The sequence below is a fragment of the Phyllobates terribilis genome, unplaced genomic scaffold, assembly GCF_046119375.1.
Source record: "Phyllobates terribilis strain yellow unplaced genomic scaffold, ASM4611937v1 Scaffold_124__1_contigs__length_5142088, whole genome shotgun sequence".
NCBI classification, from domain to species: Eukaryota; Metazoa; Chordata; class Amphibia; order Anura; family Dendrobatidae; genus Phyllobates; species Phyllobates terribilis.
Window position 1 is genome coordinate 3,817,501 of NW_027362884.1, and position 17,103 is coordinate 3,834,603.

Below are 17,103 nucleotides of genomic sequence, written 5' to 3' on the forward strand. Positions count from 1 at the left end.
AGCAGGGGGTGAAGGTGCTGTGTTTAAAGAGGTGGAGTTATGCAGATCTAAAACGCGTGGATTGCAGCAGCAGCAAGCCGAAAAGTGCAGGCATGTAAGGGATCTAGAGGTTGACAACATGTCTTCTTAACGGGAGTCCAGGAGCTCATCTCCACAAATGGACTTTTCAGGATCCTTGGGTGGCTCCGTAGTTTGAAACCAATTCTGGTTATCGCTTCTCGGCCTTTTGGCTAAGATCAAGTGTAGTATCTGTTCGTATCAGTTTAATATCTGATACGTCCCCTATCTGGGGACCATATATTAAATGGATTTTTAGAACAGGGAGATGGAAAAAGAGCTTGCTCTGTCCACTCCACGCATTGACCTGGTATTGCAGTATCTCCAGGACCGGTGCACCCCTTCTTTAATGCAGTTTCTAAAATCAGAAAGAATTGAATTCAATGTTTTTTGTTCATTTTGCTTGTTTGTCGGATTTTGGGATGGACTCTTTGGCTTTGCTTTTCTTCTCCTCATTGGATTTTTCATGTTCAAAGTTGCAGAAGCCAGATTACAAGCTCATTTTGGTTCAACTTCAGCAACTGTGCATTGCATTGCCATGTAATGTGATGCAATGCTATCTTTCTAGCTCTCCCTTTTTACTTCCTTTTGGATAAACAGACATATTAGGCAAGCATTTTGGAGCTTTCACCTAAATAACTACAGGTGGTGAGATAAGCTGCACAATATAATGGACCTTTCTGTATATTGTTGCACACACACCATCTATTTAGCAAATGCCCTTGTTATCAACAGCAGCCTTTTAAACTCACCTGAGCTAACAGGTATGTGCGCTGGTTACTCTGCTGCGCTTAAAATTTCTTTTTTGGTTTGCTACAATGCCTTTTCTGAAACGTTGTCTCCCTCTGCTGGAACACTGACTTCTTTCATTTAATGCCTGCAGACTATAAAAGAGAACCCAACCCAAAAAGTTTGGTTGATTAGTCTGTGGCATTCTGTTAAACTGTTGCTTATGGCGGTCTCTGTGAGCTTCTCAGCGACATTCAGCCAGCCAGGTATCCTGCCTGCAGTAGATGGAATGTGGCAATGGAACGCTGGCTGCGCGTGTCATAATAGGCTCTGAGCCTTTATATACCTGTGCACAGCAGCAGCCACCTTCAGTCTGCTGCTGGACAGCCAGCAGCAGCAGCAGCAGGAGAGGTATGTAATCAGGAGCCCTCCTGCTAAGGGTAGACAGCTGCTCGTTCCACCCCACCCCCCGCCTTAATTGGTTCTCCTCCCTTCCAACGGTGTTGAGGCGGGTGGGAACAGCAGGGGGTAAAGGTGCTGTGTTTAAAGAGGTGGAGTTATGCAGATCTAAAACGCGTGGATTGCAGCAGCAGCAAGCCGAAAAGTGCAGGCATGTAAGGGATCTAGAGGTTGACAACATGTCTTCTTAACGGGAGTCCAGGAGCTCATCTCCACAAATGGACTTTTCAGGATCCTTGGGTGGCTCCGTAGTTTGAAACCAATTCAGGTTATCGCTTCTCGGCCTTTTGGCTAAGATCAAGTGTAGTATCTGTTCTTATCAGTTTAATATCTGATACGTCCCCTATCTGGGGACCATATATTAAATGGATTTTTAGAACAGGGAGATGGAAAAAGAGCTTGCTCTGTCCACTCCACGCATTGACCTGGTATTGCAGTATCTCCAGGACCGGTGCACCCCTTCTTTAATGCAGTTTCTAAAATCAGAAAGAATTGAATTCAATGTTTTTTGTTCATTTTGCTTGTTTGTCGGATTTTGGGATGGACTCTTTGGCTTTGCTTTTCTTCTCCTCATTGGATTTTTCATGTTCAAAGTTGCAGAAGCCAGATTACAAGCTCATTTTGGTTCAACTTCAGCAACTGTGCATTGCATTGCCATGTAATGTGATGCAATGCTATCTTTCTAGCTCTCCCTTTTTACTTCCTTTTGGATAAACAGACATATTAGGCAAGCATTTTGGAGCTTTCACCTAAATAACTACAGGTGGTGAGATAAGCTGCACAATATAATTGACCTTTCAGTATATTGTTGCACACACACCATCTATTTAGCAAATGCCCTTGTTATCAACAGCAGCCTTTTAAACTCACCTGAGCTAACAGGTATGTGCGCTGGTTACTCTGCTGCGCTTAAAATTTCTTTTTTGGTTTGCTACAATGCCTTTTCTGAAACGTTGTCTCCCTCTGCTGGAACACTGACTTCTTTCATTTAATGCCTGCAGACTATAAAAGAGAACCCAACCCAAAAGGTTTGGTTGATTAGTCTGTGGCATTCTGTTAAACTGTTGCTTATGGCGGTCTCTGTGAGCTTCTCAGCGACATTCAGCCAGCCAGGTATCCTGCCTGCAGTAGATGGAATGTGGCAATGGAACGCTGGCTGCGCGTGTCATAATAGGCTCTGAGCCTTTATATACCTGTGCACAGCAGCAGCCACCTTCAGTCTGCTGCTGGACAGCCAGCAGCAGCAGCAGCAGGAGAGGTATGTAATCAGGAGCCCTCCTGCTAAGGGTAGACAGCTGCTCGTTCCACCCCACCCCCCGCCTTAATTGGTTCTCCTCCCTTCCAACGGTGTTGAGGCGGGTGGGAACAGCAGGGGGTGAAGGTGCTGTGTTTAAAGAGGTGGAGTTATGCAGATCTAAAACGCGTGGATTGCAGCAGCAGCAAGCCGAAAAGTGCAGGCATGTAAGGGATCTAGAGGTTGACAACATGTCTTCTTAACGGGAGTCCAGGAGCTCATCTCCACAAATGGACTTTTCAGGATCCTTGGGTGGCTCCGTAGTTTGAAACCAATTCTGGTTATCGCTTCTCGGCCTTTTGGCTAAGATCAAGTGTAGTATCTGTTCTTATCAGTTTAATATCTGATACGTCCCCTATCTGGGGACCATATATTAAATGGATTTTTAGAACAGGGAGATGGAAAAAGAGCTTGCTCTGTCCACTCCACGCATTGACCTGGTATTGCAGTATCTCCAGGACCGGTGCACCCCTTCTTTAATGCAGTTTCTAAAATCAGAAAGAATTGAATTCAATGTTTTTTGTTCATTTTGCTTGTTTGTCGGATTTTGGGATGGACTCTTTGGCTTTGCTTTTCTTCTCCTCATTGGATTTTTCATGTTCAAAGTTGCAGAAGCCAGATTACAAGCTCATTTTGGTTCAACTTCAGCAACTGTGCATTGCATTGCCATGTAATGTGATGCAATGCTATCTTTCTAGCTCTCCCTTTTTACTTCCTTTTGGATAAACAGACATATTAGGCAAGCATTTTGGAGCTTTCACCTAAATAACTACAGGTGGTGAGATAAGCTGCACAATATAATTGACCTTTCAGTATATTGTTGCACACACACCATCTATTTAGCAAATGCCCTTGTTATCAACAGCAGCCTTTTAAACTCACCTGAGCTAACAGGTATGTGCGCTGGTTACTCTGCTGCGCTTAAAATTTCTTTTTTGGTTTGCTACAATGCCTTTTCTGAAACGTTGTCTCCCTCTGCTGGAACACTGACTTCTTTCATTTAATGCCTGCAGACTATAAAAGAGAACCCAACCCAAAAAGTTTGGTTGATTAGTCTGTGGCATTCTGTTAAACTGTTGCTTATGGCGGTCTCTGTGAGCTTCTCAGCGACATTCAGCCAGCCAGGTATCCTGCCTGCAGTAGATGGAATGTGGCAATGGAACGCTGGCTGCGCGTGTCATAATAGGCTCTGAGCCTTTATATACCTGTGCACAGCAGCAGCCACCTTCAGTCTGCTGCTGGACAGCCAGCAGCAGCAGCAGCAGGAGAGGTATGTAATCAGGAGCCCTCCTGCTAAGGGTAGACAGCTGCTCGTTCCACCCCACCCCCCGCCTTAATTGGTTCTCCTCCCTTCCAACGGTGTTGAGGCGGGTGGGAACAGCAGGGGGTGAAGGTGCTGTGTTTAAAGAGGTGGAGTTATGCAGATCTAAAACGCGTGGATTGCAGCAGCAGCAAGCCGAAAAGTGCAGGCATGTAAGGGATCTAGAGGTTGACAACATGTCTTCTTAACGGGAGTCCAGGAGCTCATCTCCACAAATGGACTTTTCAGGATCCTTGGGTGGCTCCGTAGTTTGAAACCAATTCTGGTTATCGCTTCTCGGCCTTTTGGCTAAGATCAAGTGTAGTATCTGTTCTTATCAGTTTAATATCTGATACGTCCCCTATCTGGGGACCATATATTAAATGGATTTTTAGAACAGGGAGATGGAAAAAGAGCTTGCTCTGTCCACTCCACGCATTGACCTGGTATTGCAGTATCTCCAGGACCGGTGCACCCCTTCTTTAATGCAGTTTCTAAAATCAGAAAGAATTGAATTCAATGTTTTTTGTTCATTTTGCTTGTTTGTCGGATTTTGGGATGGACTCTTTGGCTTTGCTTTTCTTCTCCTCATTGGATTTTTCATGTTCAAAGTTGCAGAAGCCAGATTACAAGCTCATTTTGGTTCAACTTCAGCAACTGTGCATTGCATTGCCATGTAATGTGATGCAATGCTATCTTTCTAGCTCTCCCTTTTTACTTCCTTTTGGATAAACAGACATATTAGGCAAGCATTTTGGAGCTTTCACCTAAATAACTACAGGTGGTGAGATAAGCTGCACAATATAATTGACCTTTCAGTATATTGTTGCACACACACCATCTATTTAGCAAATGCCCTTGTTATCAACAGCAGCCTTTTAAACTCACCTGAGCTAACAGGTATGTGCGCTGGTTACTCTGCTGCGCTTAAAATTTCTTTTTTGGTTTGCTACAATGCCTTTTCTGAAACGTTGTCTCCCTCTACTGGAACACTGACTTCTTTCATTTAATGCCTGCAGACTATAAAAGAGAACCCAACCCAAAAAGTTTGGTTGATTAGTCTGTGGCATTCTGTTAAACTGTTGCTTATGGCGGTCTCTGTGAGCTTCTCAGCGACATTCAGCCAGCCAGGTATCCTGCCTGCAGTAGATGGAATGTGGCAATGGAACGCTGGCTGCGCGTGTCATAATAGGCTCTGAGCCTTTATATACCTGTGCACAGCAGCAGCCACCTTCAGTCTGCTGCTGGACAGCCAGCAGCAGCAGCAGCAGGAGAGGTATGTAATCAGGAGCCCTCCTGCTAAGGGTAGACAGCTGCTCGTTCCACCCCACCCCCCGCCTTAATTGGTTCTCCTCCCTTCCAACGGTGTTGAGGCGGGTGGGAACAGCAGGGGGTGAAGGTGCTGTGTTTAAAGAGGTGGAGTTATGCAGATCTAAAACGCGTGGATTGCAGCAGCAGCAAGCCGAAAAGTGCAGCCATGTAAGGGATCTAGAGGTTGACAACATGTCTTCTTAACGGGAGTCCAGGAGCTCATCTCCACAAATGGACTTTTCAGGATCCTTGGGTGGCTCCGTAGTTTGAAACCAATTCTGGTTATCGCTTCTCGGCCTTTTGGCTAAGATCAAGTGTAGTATCTGTTCTTATCAGTTTAATATCTGATACGTCCCCTATCTGGGGACCATATATTAAATGGATTTTTAGAACAGGGAGATGGAAAAAGAGCTTGCTCTGTCCACTCCACGCATTGACCTGGTATTGCAGTATCTCCAGGACCGGTGCACCCCTTCTTTAATGCAGTTTCTAAAATCAGAAAGAATTGAATTCAATGTTTTTTGTTCATTTTGCTTGTTTGTCGGATTTTGGGATGGACTCTTTGGCTTTGCTTTTCTTCTCCTCATTGGATTTTTCATGTTCAAAGTTGCAGAAGCCAGATTACAAGCTCATTTTGGTTCAACTTCAGCAACTGTGCATTGCATTGCCATGTAATGTGATGCAATGCTATCTTTCTAGCTCTCCCTTTTTACTTCCTTTTGGATAAACAGACATATTAGGCAAGCATTTTGGAGCTTTCACCTAAATAACTACAGGTGGTGAGATAAGCTGCACAATATAATTGACCTTTCAGTATATTGTTGCACACACACCATCTATTTAGCAAATGCCCTTGTTATCAACAGCAGCCTTTTAAACTCACCTGAGCTAACAGGTATGTGCGCTGGTTACTCTGCTGCGCTTAAAATTTCTTTTTTGGTTTGCTACAATGCCTTTTCTGAAACGTTGTCTCCCTCTACTGGAACACTGACTTCTTTCATTTAATGCCTGCAGACTATAAAAGAGAACCCAACCCAAAAAGTTTGGTTGATTAGTCTGTGGCATTCTGTTAAACTGTTGCTTATGGCGGTCTCTGTGAGCTTCTCAGCGACATTCAGCCAGCCAGGTATCCTGCCTGCAGTAGATGGAATGTGGCAATGGAACGCTGGCTGCGCGTGTCATAATAGGCTCTGAGCCTTTATATACCTGTGCACAGCAGCAGCCACCTTCAGTCTGCTGCTGGACAGCCAGCAGCAGCAGCAGCAGGAGAGGTATGTAATCAGGAGCCCTCCTGCTAAGGGTAGACAGCTGCTCGTTCCACCCCACCCCCCGCCTTAATTGGTTCTCCTCCCTTCCAACGGTGTTGAGGCGGGTGGGAACAGCAGGGGGTGAAGGTGCTGTGTTTAAAGAGGTGGAGTTATGCAGATCTAAAACGCGTGGATTGCAGCAGCAGCAAGCCGAAAAGTGCAGCCATGTAAGGGATCTAGAGGTTGACAACATGTCTTCTTAACGGGAGTCCAGGAGCTCATCTCCACAAATGGACTTTTCAGGATCCTTGGGTGGCTCCGTAGTTTGAAACCAATTCTGGTTATCGCTTCTCGGCCTTTTGGCTAAGATCAAGTGTAGTATCTGTTCTTATCAGTTTAATATCTGATACGTCCCCTATCTGGGGACCATATATTAAATGGATTTTTAGAACAGGGAGATGGAAAAAGAGCTTGCTCTGTCCACTCCACGCATTGACCTGGTATTGCAGTATCTCCAGGACCGGTGCACCCCTTCTTTAATGCAGTTTCTAAAATCAGAAAGAATTGAATTCAATGTTTTTTGTTCATTTTGCTTGTTTGTCGGATTTTGGGATGGACTCTTTGGCTTTGCTTTTCTTCTCCTCATTGGATTTTTCATGTTCAAAGTTGCAGAAGCCAGATTACAAGCTCATTTTGGTTCAACTTCAGCAACTGTGCATTGCATTGCCATGTAATGTGATGCAATGCTATCTTTCTAGCTCTCCCTTTTTACTTCCTTTTGGATAAACAGACATATTAGGCAAGCATTTTGGAGCTTTCACCTAAATAACTACAGGTGGTGAGATAAGCTGCACAATATAATTGACCTTTCAGTATATTGTTGCACACACACCATCTATTTAGCAAATGCCCTTGTTATCAACAGCAGCCTTTTAAACTCACCTGAGCTAACAGGTATGTGCGCTGGTTACTCTGCTGCGCTTAAAATTTCTTTTTTGGTTTGCTACAATGCCTTTTCTGAAACGTTGTCTCCTTCTGCTGGAACACTGACTTCTTTCATTTAATGCCTGCAGACTATAAAAGAGAACCCAACCCAAAAAGTTTGGTTGATTAGTCTGTGGCATTCTGTTAAACTGTTGCTTATGGCGGTCTCTGTGAGCTTCTCAGCGACATTCAGCCAGCCAGGTATCCTGCCTGCAGTAGATGGAATGTGGCAATGGAACGCTGGCTGCGCGTGTCATAATAGGCTCTGAGCCTTTATATACCTGTGCACAGCAGCAGCCACCTTCAGTCTGCTGCTGGACAGCCAGCAGCAGCAGCAGCAGGAGAGGTATGTAATCAGGAGCCCTCCTGCTAAGGGTAGACAGCTGCTCGTTCCACCCCACCCCCCGCCTTAATTGGTTCTCCTCCCTTCCAACGGTGTTGAGGCGGGTGGGAACAGCAGGGGGTGAAGGTGCTGTGTTTAAAGAGGTGGAGTTATGCAGATCTAAAACGCGTGGATTGCAGCAGCAGCAAGCCGAAAAGTGCAGGCATGTAAGGGATCTAGAGGTTGACAACATGTCTTCTTAACGGGAGTCCAGGAGCTCATCTCCACAAATGGACTTTTCAGGATCCTTGGGTGGCTCCGTAGTTTGAAACCAATTCTGGTTATCGCTTCTCGGCCTTTTGGCACGATCTGTAGTGGGTTGTGACATTGGGCTGAAGGTTACTGTGGTGGCAGAACCGATTCTTGGCCTTTGGAGATATCCAGTGCTGCTTTTGGGAATCGGTGCTAAAGCTGCAGTGCCTTTTCTTTACGGAGGACGGTGTGTTGGAGGGAGGACGAACTTCGTGGAGGCTGCGATCCGTGTGTGATATTTTCCTTGGTATCTGGAAAAGAAGAGGAAAATCATGGAGACAAGGAGAAACCCTGGAGGAAGGAAGGAGAATCAAGCAAGCAACCCGAATGATTATTTCTCGGAGGAGCATCCGCTGAAGGACACCATCAGGTTCGTGGTTGCTCCTGACCACCGGCAGGTGAAAGATTCTCAATTTATTTTCAATGTTATTTGTAAGCTCTTGAAGATCGACAAGGAGCATCTTTTTTGCTTTCAATCTTTTTTTTCTCGAGGACTTTATGATGTTACGCTTAATAAAGCCTCGCAGTGTGAAAGTGCCTACGCTCTTTATGAAGTAAATAAAGAGAAGGTAGAGCTGGAGGGGGTGAAAGTAATCCCCTCTTTTCAGTTTTCAATGAAAGTACTGACGATTCATTTGTTTAGTCCATTTATTACAGACTCTGAGGTTGAAAGTTACCTATCAATGTATTGTGACAAAATCATCCCTAAGAGACGCGGGGAAACACAGTTTGGAGTGTGGAACGGGAAACGTGTGTATGTGGTATCATTTAGGAAGAACCCGAATGAGGAGGGGGGCGTGTCCAGACCTCCGCCGCAGGTTTATATCAACCATAGCCGCGGTTATTTATTCTTCCCAGGGATGCCACACTACTGCCGTGTGTGTAAAAAATATGGACATCTGGATGCAGAATGTAACAAGTGTTTTAGTTGCATGGGTACTCCTCACCAGATGGATGAGTGCCCTAAAAATAAGAAAAAGGATGTAGAGGAGATGGACACATCGCCTGAAGAACAGCAACAAGAAGCTAAAGACGATGTGGAAGCAGGCATTGCTGCTGAAGAGGAAAAAGGGGAAGAGGAGAAAGAAAGGAGTGAGAAGGAGGAGACAGAAAGAAAGAGAAAAGAGGAAGAGGAGGGACGGGCAATGAAGGAGAAGAAGAAGGAGGAACGGGTTAAAAAATCACAAGAAGAAGAGGAAAGGAAGTTGGAAGAAAGGAAGAGAAAGAAGGAAGAGGAAAAACAGAAGAGGATAGAGGACATAGAAAAAAGGGCCATGGAGATAAAGAAACAGATGGAAAGGAAAAAGAGAGAAGAGCAGAAGAAAGAAGATAAGAAGAAAGAAGATAAGAATGAAAAGAAGAAGATAGAAGAACAGAAGAAAGAAGATCAGAAGAGAGAAGAGAAGAGTCAAATGTTGCAAGAAATTTCTCCACTAAGTAAAGGGAGTAGTTGTGGAGGGGAAAGTGATATTCCAGAAGTAGTGGAGTCCACTCCTACTAATTCCCTGTCGCAGAGCTTACCTTGCGCGCAGGTACAAATGGACTGCACAGAAAAATCTCTAAAAAGAAGTGTGGATAGAAGTGATAATGAAGGAATACCATGTGGTGGGAAAGTAAAGGCATTAGAAGCAACAAGTCTGCTGGGGAGTGTGTCATCTTCGGATGTATCAGATCTGGAGGTAGACCCATCTTCTCCGGCAGTAGAGAATGAGGGCGGAGGGAAGAGCCCTGCACTAAATGTTAGAAGATGATCCGCTCAATGTCCCTGAATGTTCAGGGGTTTAACGACCTATATAAGAGAACTGCTTTATATGATTTTTTAAATAATGAAAATATTGATTTTATCTTTCTACAAGAATGTAATTTGACAAAAAAAATAAGCTATGAATATTTACAGGGTATATGGAAGGGTAACTTATGCTTTTCTGGTGGGAACGAGTCAAAAAGTGATGGTGTGGGGTTTTTATGCTCTAAAGATTGGGAGATTGTAAATTATGAAGAGATATACCCTGGGAGGATTTTAAGAATTGATGTGCAGAAAAATGGGAAGAAAGTGAGGTGTTTTAATGTGTATGCAAATGCAGAAAAAGCCTTGAGATTACATTTGTTTGAACTGTTGCAGCTGTTTTTACCTGGAGTAGATCCATTAGTTTTAGGTGGGGATTTTAATTGTCATTTAAAAAATGTAAAAGATGGGTCAGCTTCATGTCTTAGAAATATTTTAGCAGCTTTTAATCTTAAAGATACATGGGCATTAGATGGACAAAAAAAGGAGCATGAAGTCACTTGGGTGGGGAGAGGTGTTTCATCCAGAATAGATTATATTTTTATATCTCAAGCCCTAACATGCTCAGGTTTTAAAACGCATTCAACACCTTTTTCAGATCATAAAATAATAGAATGTAGTTTTAAAATAGAATCAGATGTGGATAAAAGACCGTCACACTGGAAATTTAATGTATCCCTACTACAAGACGAGGTGGTTATGGAAGGTTTTAAAAAGCTGTATGAAAAACTGAAGCTAAAAAAAACGTTTTTTAAATCTATTTTTAATTGGTGGGATTTTGTCAAGAAGGAGGTAAAAATATTTTTTATTAAAGAAGGAAAGAAGAAAGCTGCTGCAAAACGTATTTTTTATAATGATCTTAATGCTAAACTGCAATGTTTTTTTCACCTCGAAAATAACGGATGTGATCTGCAGGAGGCGATCCGAACAACAAAAGAAAAGATCCAAAACTGCCTGAAAGAAAAAGGTAAAGAAATTATTTTTAATTCCCGAGTAAAAGTTTTAGACGAGGATGAAAAATGCACAAAATTCTTTTTTAAAAAAATATGTGACAAGAAGGATTATATGAAGGTTTTGGAAGGAGAAACAAGTTTGGAGGGGAAGAAGATGAAAGCAAAAGAATTTTATGATGATTTATTTTCTGTTAAAAACACGGATGTGTCTCTAAAAAAACATTTTTTAGAAGGACTGGAAAAAAATTTTAATGCGGAAGATAAATCTTTTTTAATAGGGAATTTTACTAAAGAGGAAGTTTTTAATACAATTAATACGCTACAAAATAACAAAACGCCGGGAGCAGATGGACTACCTGTTGAATTTTACAAGTGTTTATGGGAGATCATGGGTGAGGATTTTTATGAAGTAATTTTAGAAGCAGAAGCATCTTTTAGTGTCCCAGAGTCGTGGTGGGAGGGTCTTATTGTTTTATTATTTAAGAAAGGAAATAAAGAACTGATTAAAAATTGGAGACCAATAACCCTTTTAAATACGGACTGTAAGGTATATGCAAAGTTACTAGCAAATAGATTAAAAAAGGTAATCGGCTCAGTAATAGAAGTGGATCAGACGTGTGCAGTGCCAAATCGGAGAATCAGCGACTCATTGATTTTAATCAGGGATGTTTTATGGGATGTTTTAGACAGAAAACAAAAGCTTGCTCTAATTACTTTGGATTTTGAAAAAGCGTACGATAGAGTTGCCCATGATTTTTTATTTGCAGTTTTAGAGAAAATGGGATGCCCGGATGTTTTTAGCAAACGTATTAAATCTCTTTACAAATCATGTTTTAGCAAAATATCTATTAATGGTTTTTTATCTGATAATGTAAAAATAAACTGTGGCGTTAAACAGGGGTGTCCCTTATCCCCTATTCTTTTTATTTGTGCAATTGAACCACTTTTAGCAGCTTTTAGGAGAGATAAGGTAATCAATGGTTTTTTTATTCCCGGGAGTTGCAATGAACAAGTTAAAGTGGTGGCATATATGGATGATGTGACGGTTTTAGTTAAAGACACTAGAAGCATGAACAGAGCCATAAGAACAGTGGATTGGTTTGGGGGCGCATCGGGTTTTAAAATTAACATGGAAAAATCTGGTATTTTAACTGTTGGTGATTTTATTGTAGATTCTGAGTGTAAATTAACAAGAATGAATGAAGTAAAAATTTTAGGTATTTATTTCTCAGAGTCAGGTGGTAATGTAAGAAATTGGGAGTCTCTGCTGGAAAGAGTTAAGAAAAAGATTACTTTCTGGCAGTTGAGAGATCTTACCCTGGAAGGAAAAATTTTAATTATTAGACAGGTTTTACTCCCAATGTTTTTATATGTCTCAACAGTTTTTATCCCCCAAAATAATATCATGAAGAGAGTTATTAAGGTATGTTTTAATTTTTTATGGAGATCCAAGATGGAAAGAGTAAAGAGAGAGGAGATATATAAATCAAAGAAAAAAGGTGGGAAAGGTTTTCCGGATATTAGGTCCTTTTTATATGCAAAGTATGTAGCGAACTGTGTATGCACTTTATTAGGACCAGGCTCTAAGCTAAAGTTGTTTTCTATATATAATTTAGGTTTCTATATTAGAAATTATAAATGGTTGGAGATGTCTCTAAATAGGCCTTATAGGTTTTTACCTCCAGGAAATTATATTGTTTTAGAAAAAATTTTAAGAGATTTTAAACTTAAGATGGTCGAAATAAATGTTCTTAAATGCCATAAAAAAATCCTAAAAATCCTGGAAGAGAGAATAGGTATCAGTCCTGTGGAACATTTTTCATTCAAAATTGTGGAAAGAATCTGGATGAATGTAAATTATAGTGTGTTATCTAATGAACACAGGGATTTACTCTGGTGTATAGTAAAAGACTGCCTGCCAACCCGTGAGTTCCAACACAGGCGTGGGTTGGTAAGATCTGAAGTGTGCCCAAGATCCAGGTGTGGGAATAGTGAAACACTCATGCACATCTTCTGGAATTGTAATTTTGCACAGACAATATGGAGGAAAGTGTGCAATATAGTGAGAGCTGTGAGTACTGTTAATTTTTTGGATTTTAACAGAGTATTTTATGGGATGGGGATAAGAGAGGAGGATTTTAAAATTGTATGGATTATTATTGCATGTGTGAAGGCGGCATTGTGGAAAGCAAGGAACATTTTAGTGTTTAAACATAAGGAAGTAACAGTCGACCAGTGTATTAAATTATGTCTAAGTTATTTGTACATGTATTTCTGGAGGGACAAAATGACGCTTGGCAAGGTGAAAGCAAATGAGAAATGGAAACAATGTAAATGGAATGAACTTACCTTGTAAGCTTTGATTTTTTGAAAACCTGTGGAAAAACAAAAAAACAAAAACAAAAACAAACAAAAAAAAATAGCCAAAACTATATAATTTTTTAAAAAAAAAAAAAAGAGGGAAAAAATAAATAAATATATATATATAAAAGAAAAAGAAAATAAAAGATTTGGAGAAGTATTAAAATTGGTAGAATGCACGATGATGGATTTGAGTCTTCTTATCTTTTTGTTGATTCCAAGACTTTGTAATCTGAGTCTAAAAAAAAAAAAAAAAAAAAAAAAAATCTGTTCTTATCAGTTTAATATCTGATACGTCCCCTATCTGGGGACCATATATTAAATGGATTTTTAGAACAGGGAGATGGAAAAAGAGCTTGCTCTGTCCACTCCACGCATTGACCTGGTATTGCAGTATCTCCAGGACCGGTGCACCCCTTCTTTAATGCAGTTTCTAAAATCAGAAAGAATTGAATTCAATGTTTTTTGTTCATTTTGCTTGTTTGTCGGATTTTGGGATGGACTCTTTGGCTTTGCTTTTCTTCTCCTCATTGGATTTTTCATGTTCAAAGTTGCAGAAGCCAGATTACAAGCTCATTTTGGTTCAACTTCAGCAACTGTGCATTGCATTGCCATGTAATGTGATGCAATGCTATCTTTCTAGCTCTCCCTTTTTACTTCCTTTTGGATAAACAGACATATTAGGCAAGCATTTTGGAGCTTTCACCTAAATAACTACAGGTGGTGAGATAAGCTGCACAATATAATTGACCTTTCAGTATATTGTTGCACACACACCATCTATTTAGCAAATGCCCTTGTTATCAACAGCAGCCTTTTAAACTCACCTGAGCTAACAGGTATGTGCGCTGGTTACTCTGCTGCGCTTAAAATTTCTTTTTTGGTTTGCTACAATGCCTTTTCTGAAACGTTGTCTCCTTCTGCTGGAACACTGACTTCTTTCATTTAATGCCTGCAGACTATAAAAGAGAACCCAACCCAAAAAGTTTGGTTGATTAGTCTGTGGCATTCTGTTAAACTGTTGCTTATGGCGGTCTCTGTGAGCTTCTCAGCGACATTCAGCCAGCCAGGTATCCTGCCTGCAGTAGATGGAATGTGGCAATGGAACGCTGGCTGCGCGTGTCATAATAGGCTCTGAGCCTTTATATACCTGTGCACAGCAGCAGCCACCTTCAGTCTGCTGCTGGACAGCCAGCAGCAGCAGCAGCAGGAGAGGTATGTAATCAGGAGCCCTCCTGCTAAGGGTAGACAGCTGCTCGTTCCACCCCACCCCCCGCCTTAATTGGTTCTCCTCCCTTCCAACGGTGTTGAGGCGGGTGGGAACAGCAGGGGGTGAAGGTGCTGTGTTTAAAGAGGTGGAGTTATGCAGATCTAAAACGCGTGGATTGCAGCAGCAGCAAGCCGAAAAGTGCAGGCATGTAAGGGATCTAGAGGTTGACAACATGTCTTCTTAACGGGAGTCCAGGAGCTCATCTCCACAAATGGACTTTTCAGGATCCTTGGGTGGCTCCGTAGTTTGAAACCAATTCTGGTTATCGCTTCTCGGCCTTTTGGCTAAGATCAAGTGTAGTATCTGTTCTTATCAGTTTAATATCTGATACGTCCCCTATCTGGGGACCATATATTAAATGGATTTTTAGAACAGGGAGATGGAAAAAGAGCTTGCTCTGTCCACTCCACGCATTGACCTGGTATTGCAGTATCTCCAGGACCGGTGCACCCCTTCTTTAATGCAGTTTCTAAAATCAGAAAGAATTGAATTCAATGTTTTTTGTTCATTTTGCTTGTTTGTCGGATTTTGGGATGGACTCTTTGGCTTTGCTTTTCTTCTCCTCATTGGATTTTTCATGTTCAAAGTTGCAGAAGCCAGATTACAAGCTCATTTTGGTTCAACTTCAGCAACTGTGCATTGCATTGCCATGTAATGTGATGCAATGCTATCTTTCTAGCTCTCCCTTTTTACTTCCTTTTGGATAAACAGACATATTAGGCAAGCATTTTGGAGCTTTCACCTAAATAACTACAGGTGGTGAGATAAGCTGCACAATATAATTGACCTTTCAGTATATTGTTGCACACACACAATGTATTTAGCAAATGCCCTTGTTATCAACAGCAGCCTTTTAAACTCACCTGAGCTAACAGGTATGTGCGCTGGTTACTCTGCTGCGCTTAAAATTTCTTTTTTGGTTTGCTACAATGCCTTTTCTGAAACGTTGTCTCCTTCTGCTGGAACACTGACTTCTTTCATTTAATGCCTGCAGACTATAAAAGAGAACCCAACCCAAAAAGTTTGGTTGATTAGTCTGTGGCATTCTGTTAAACTGTTGCTTATGGCGGTCTCTGTGAGCTTCTCAGCGACATTCAGCCAGCCAGGTATCCTGCCTGCAGTAGATGGAATGTGGCAATGGAACGCTGGCTGCGCGTGTCATAATAGGCTCTGAGCCTTTATATACTTGTGCACAGCAGCAGCCACCTTCAGTCTGCTGCTGGACAGCCAGCAGCAGCAGCAGCAGGAGAGGTATGTAATCAGGAGCCCTCCTGCTAAGGGTAGACAGCTGCTCGTTCCACCCCACCCCCCGCCTTAATTGGTTCTCCTCCCTTCCAACGGTGTTGAGGCGGGTGGGAACAGCAGGGGGTGAAGGTGCTGTGTTTAAAGAGGTGGAGTTATGCAGATCTAAAACGCGTGGATTGCAGCAGCAGCAAGCCGAAAAGTGCAGGCATGTAAGGGATCTAGAGGTTGACAACATGTCTTCTTAACGGGAGTCCAGGAGCTCATCTCCACAAATGGACTTTTCAGGATCCTTGGGTGGCTCCGTAGTTTGAAACCAATTCTGGTTATCGCTTCTCGGCCTTTTGGCTAAGATCAAGTGTAGTATCTGTTCTTATCAGTTTAATATCTGATACGTCCCCTATCTGGGGACCATATATTAAATGGATTTTTAGAACAGGGAGATGGAAAAAGAGCTTGCTCTGTCCACTCCACGCATTGACCTGGTATTGCAGTATCTCCAGGACCGGTGCACCCCTTCTTTAATGCAGTTTCTAAAATCAGAAAGAATTGAATTCAATGTTTTTTGTTCATTTTGCTTGTTTGTCGGATTTTGGGATGGACTCTTTGGCTTTGCTTTTCTTCTCCTCATTGGATTTTTCATGTTCAAAGTTGCAGAAGCCAGATTACAAGCTCATTTTGGTTCAACTTCAGCAACTGTGCATTGCATTGCCATGTAATGTGATGCAATGCTATCTTTCTAGCTCTCCCTTTTTACTTCCTTTTGGATAAACAGACATATTAGGCAAGCATTTTGGAGCTTTCACCTAAATAACTACAGGTGATGAGATAAGCTGCACAATATAATTGACCTTTCAGTATATTGTTGCACACACACCATCTATTTAGCAAATGCCCTTGTTATCAACAGCAGCCTTTTAAACTCACCTGAGCTAACAGGTATGTGCGCTGGTTACTCTGCTGCGCTTAAAATTTCTTTTTTGGTTTGCTACAATGCCTTTTCTGAAACGTTGTCTCCCTCTGCTGGAACACTGACTTCTTTCATTTAATGCCTGCAGACTATAAAAGAGAACCCAACCCAAAAAGTTTGGTTGATTAGTCTGTGGCATTCTGTTAAACTGTTGCTTATGGCGGTCTCTGTGAGCTTCTCAGCGACATTCAGCCAGCCAGGTATCCTGCCTGCAGTAGATGGAATGTGGCAATGGAACGCTGGCTGCGCGTGTCATAATAGGCTCTGAGCCTTTATATACCTGTGCACAGCAGCAGCCACCTTCAGTCTGCTGCTGGACAGCCAGCAGCAGCAGCAGCAGGAGAGGTATGTAATCAGGAGCCCTCCTGCTAAGGGTAGACAGTTGCTCGTTCCACCCCACCCCCCGCCTTAATTGGTTCTCCTCCCTTCCAACGGTGTTGAGGCGGGTGGGAACAGCAGGGGGTGAAGGTGCTGTGTTTAAAAAGGTGGAGTTATGCAGATCTAAA

The 17,103-nt window shown here is 42.2% G+C and overlaps 8 non-coding genes and 1 pseudogene across 8 annotated transcripts; all 9 read left to right on the plus strand.

Moving 5' to 3' along the window:
• The first annotated feature begins 210 nt into the window (after positions 1 to 210).
• On the plus strand, positions 211 to 401 carry LOC141203859 (U2 spliceosomal RNA). Its single transcript, XR_012274882.1, has one exon. It is a non-coding gene; the product is annotated as a U2 spliceosomal RNA (small nuclear RNA).
• A 1,115-nt stretch (positions 402 to 1,516) lies between these two features.
• On the plus strand, positions 1,517 to 1,707 carry LOC141203520 (U2 spliceosomal RNA). The gene has a single exon (XR_012274560.1). It is a non-coding gene; the product is annotated as a U2 spliceosomal RNA (small nuclear RNA).
• Positions 1,708 to 2,822: 1,115 nt separating this feature from the next.
• On the plus strand, positions 2,823 to 3,013 carry LOC141203521 (U2 spliceosomal RNA). The gene has a single exon (XR_012274561.1). It is a non-coding gene; the product is annotated as a U2 spliceosomal RNA (small nuclear RNA).
• A 1,115-nt stretch (positions 3,014 to 4,128) lies between these two features.
• On the plus strand, positions 4,129 to 4,319 carry LOC141203522 (U2 spliceosomal RNA). The gene has a single exon (XR_012274562.1). It is a non-coding gene; the product is annotated as a U2 spliceosomal RNA (small nuclear RNA).
• A 1,115-nt stretch (positions 4,320 to 5,434) lies between these two features.
• LOC141203523 (U2 spliceosomal RNA) lies at positions 5,435 to 5,625 on the plus strand. Its single transcript, XR_012274563.1, has one exon. It is a non-coding gene; the product is annotated as a U2 spliceosomal RNA (small nuclear RNA).
• Positions 5,626 to 6,740: 1,115 nt separating this feature from the next.
• LOC141203525 (U2 spliceosomal RNA) lies at positions 6,741 to 6,931 on the plus strand. Its single transcript, XR_012274565.1, has one exon. It is a non-coding gene; the product is annotated as a U2 spliceosomal RNA (small nuclear RNA).
• Positions 6,932 to 13,315: 6,384 nt separating this feature from the next.
• On the plus strand, positions 13,316 to 13,534 carry LOC141203215 (U2 spliceosomal RNA; annotated as a pseudogene).
• Positions 13,535 to 14,649: 1,115 nt separating this feature from the next.
• On the plus strand, positions 14,650 to 14,840 carry LOC141203526 (U2 spliceosomal RNA). Its single transcript, XR_012274566.1, has one exon. It is a non-coding gene; the product is annotated as a U2 spliceosomal RNA (small nuclear RNA).
• Positions 14,841 to 15,955: 1,115 nt separating this feature from the next.
• On the plus strand, positions 15,956 to 16,146 carry LOC141203528 (U2 spliceosomal RNA). The gene has a single exon (XR_012274567.1). It is a non-coding gene; the product is annotated as a U2 spliceosomal RNA (small nuclear RNA).
• Positions 16,147 to 17,103: the final 957 nt, after the last annotated feature.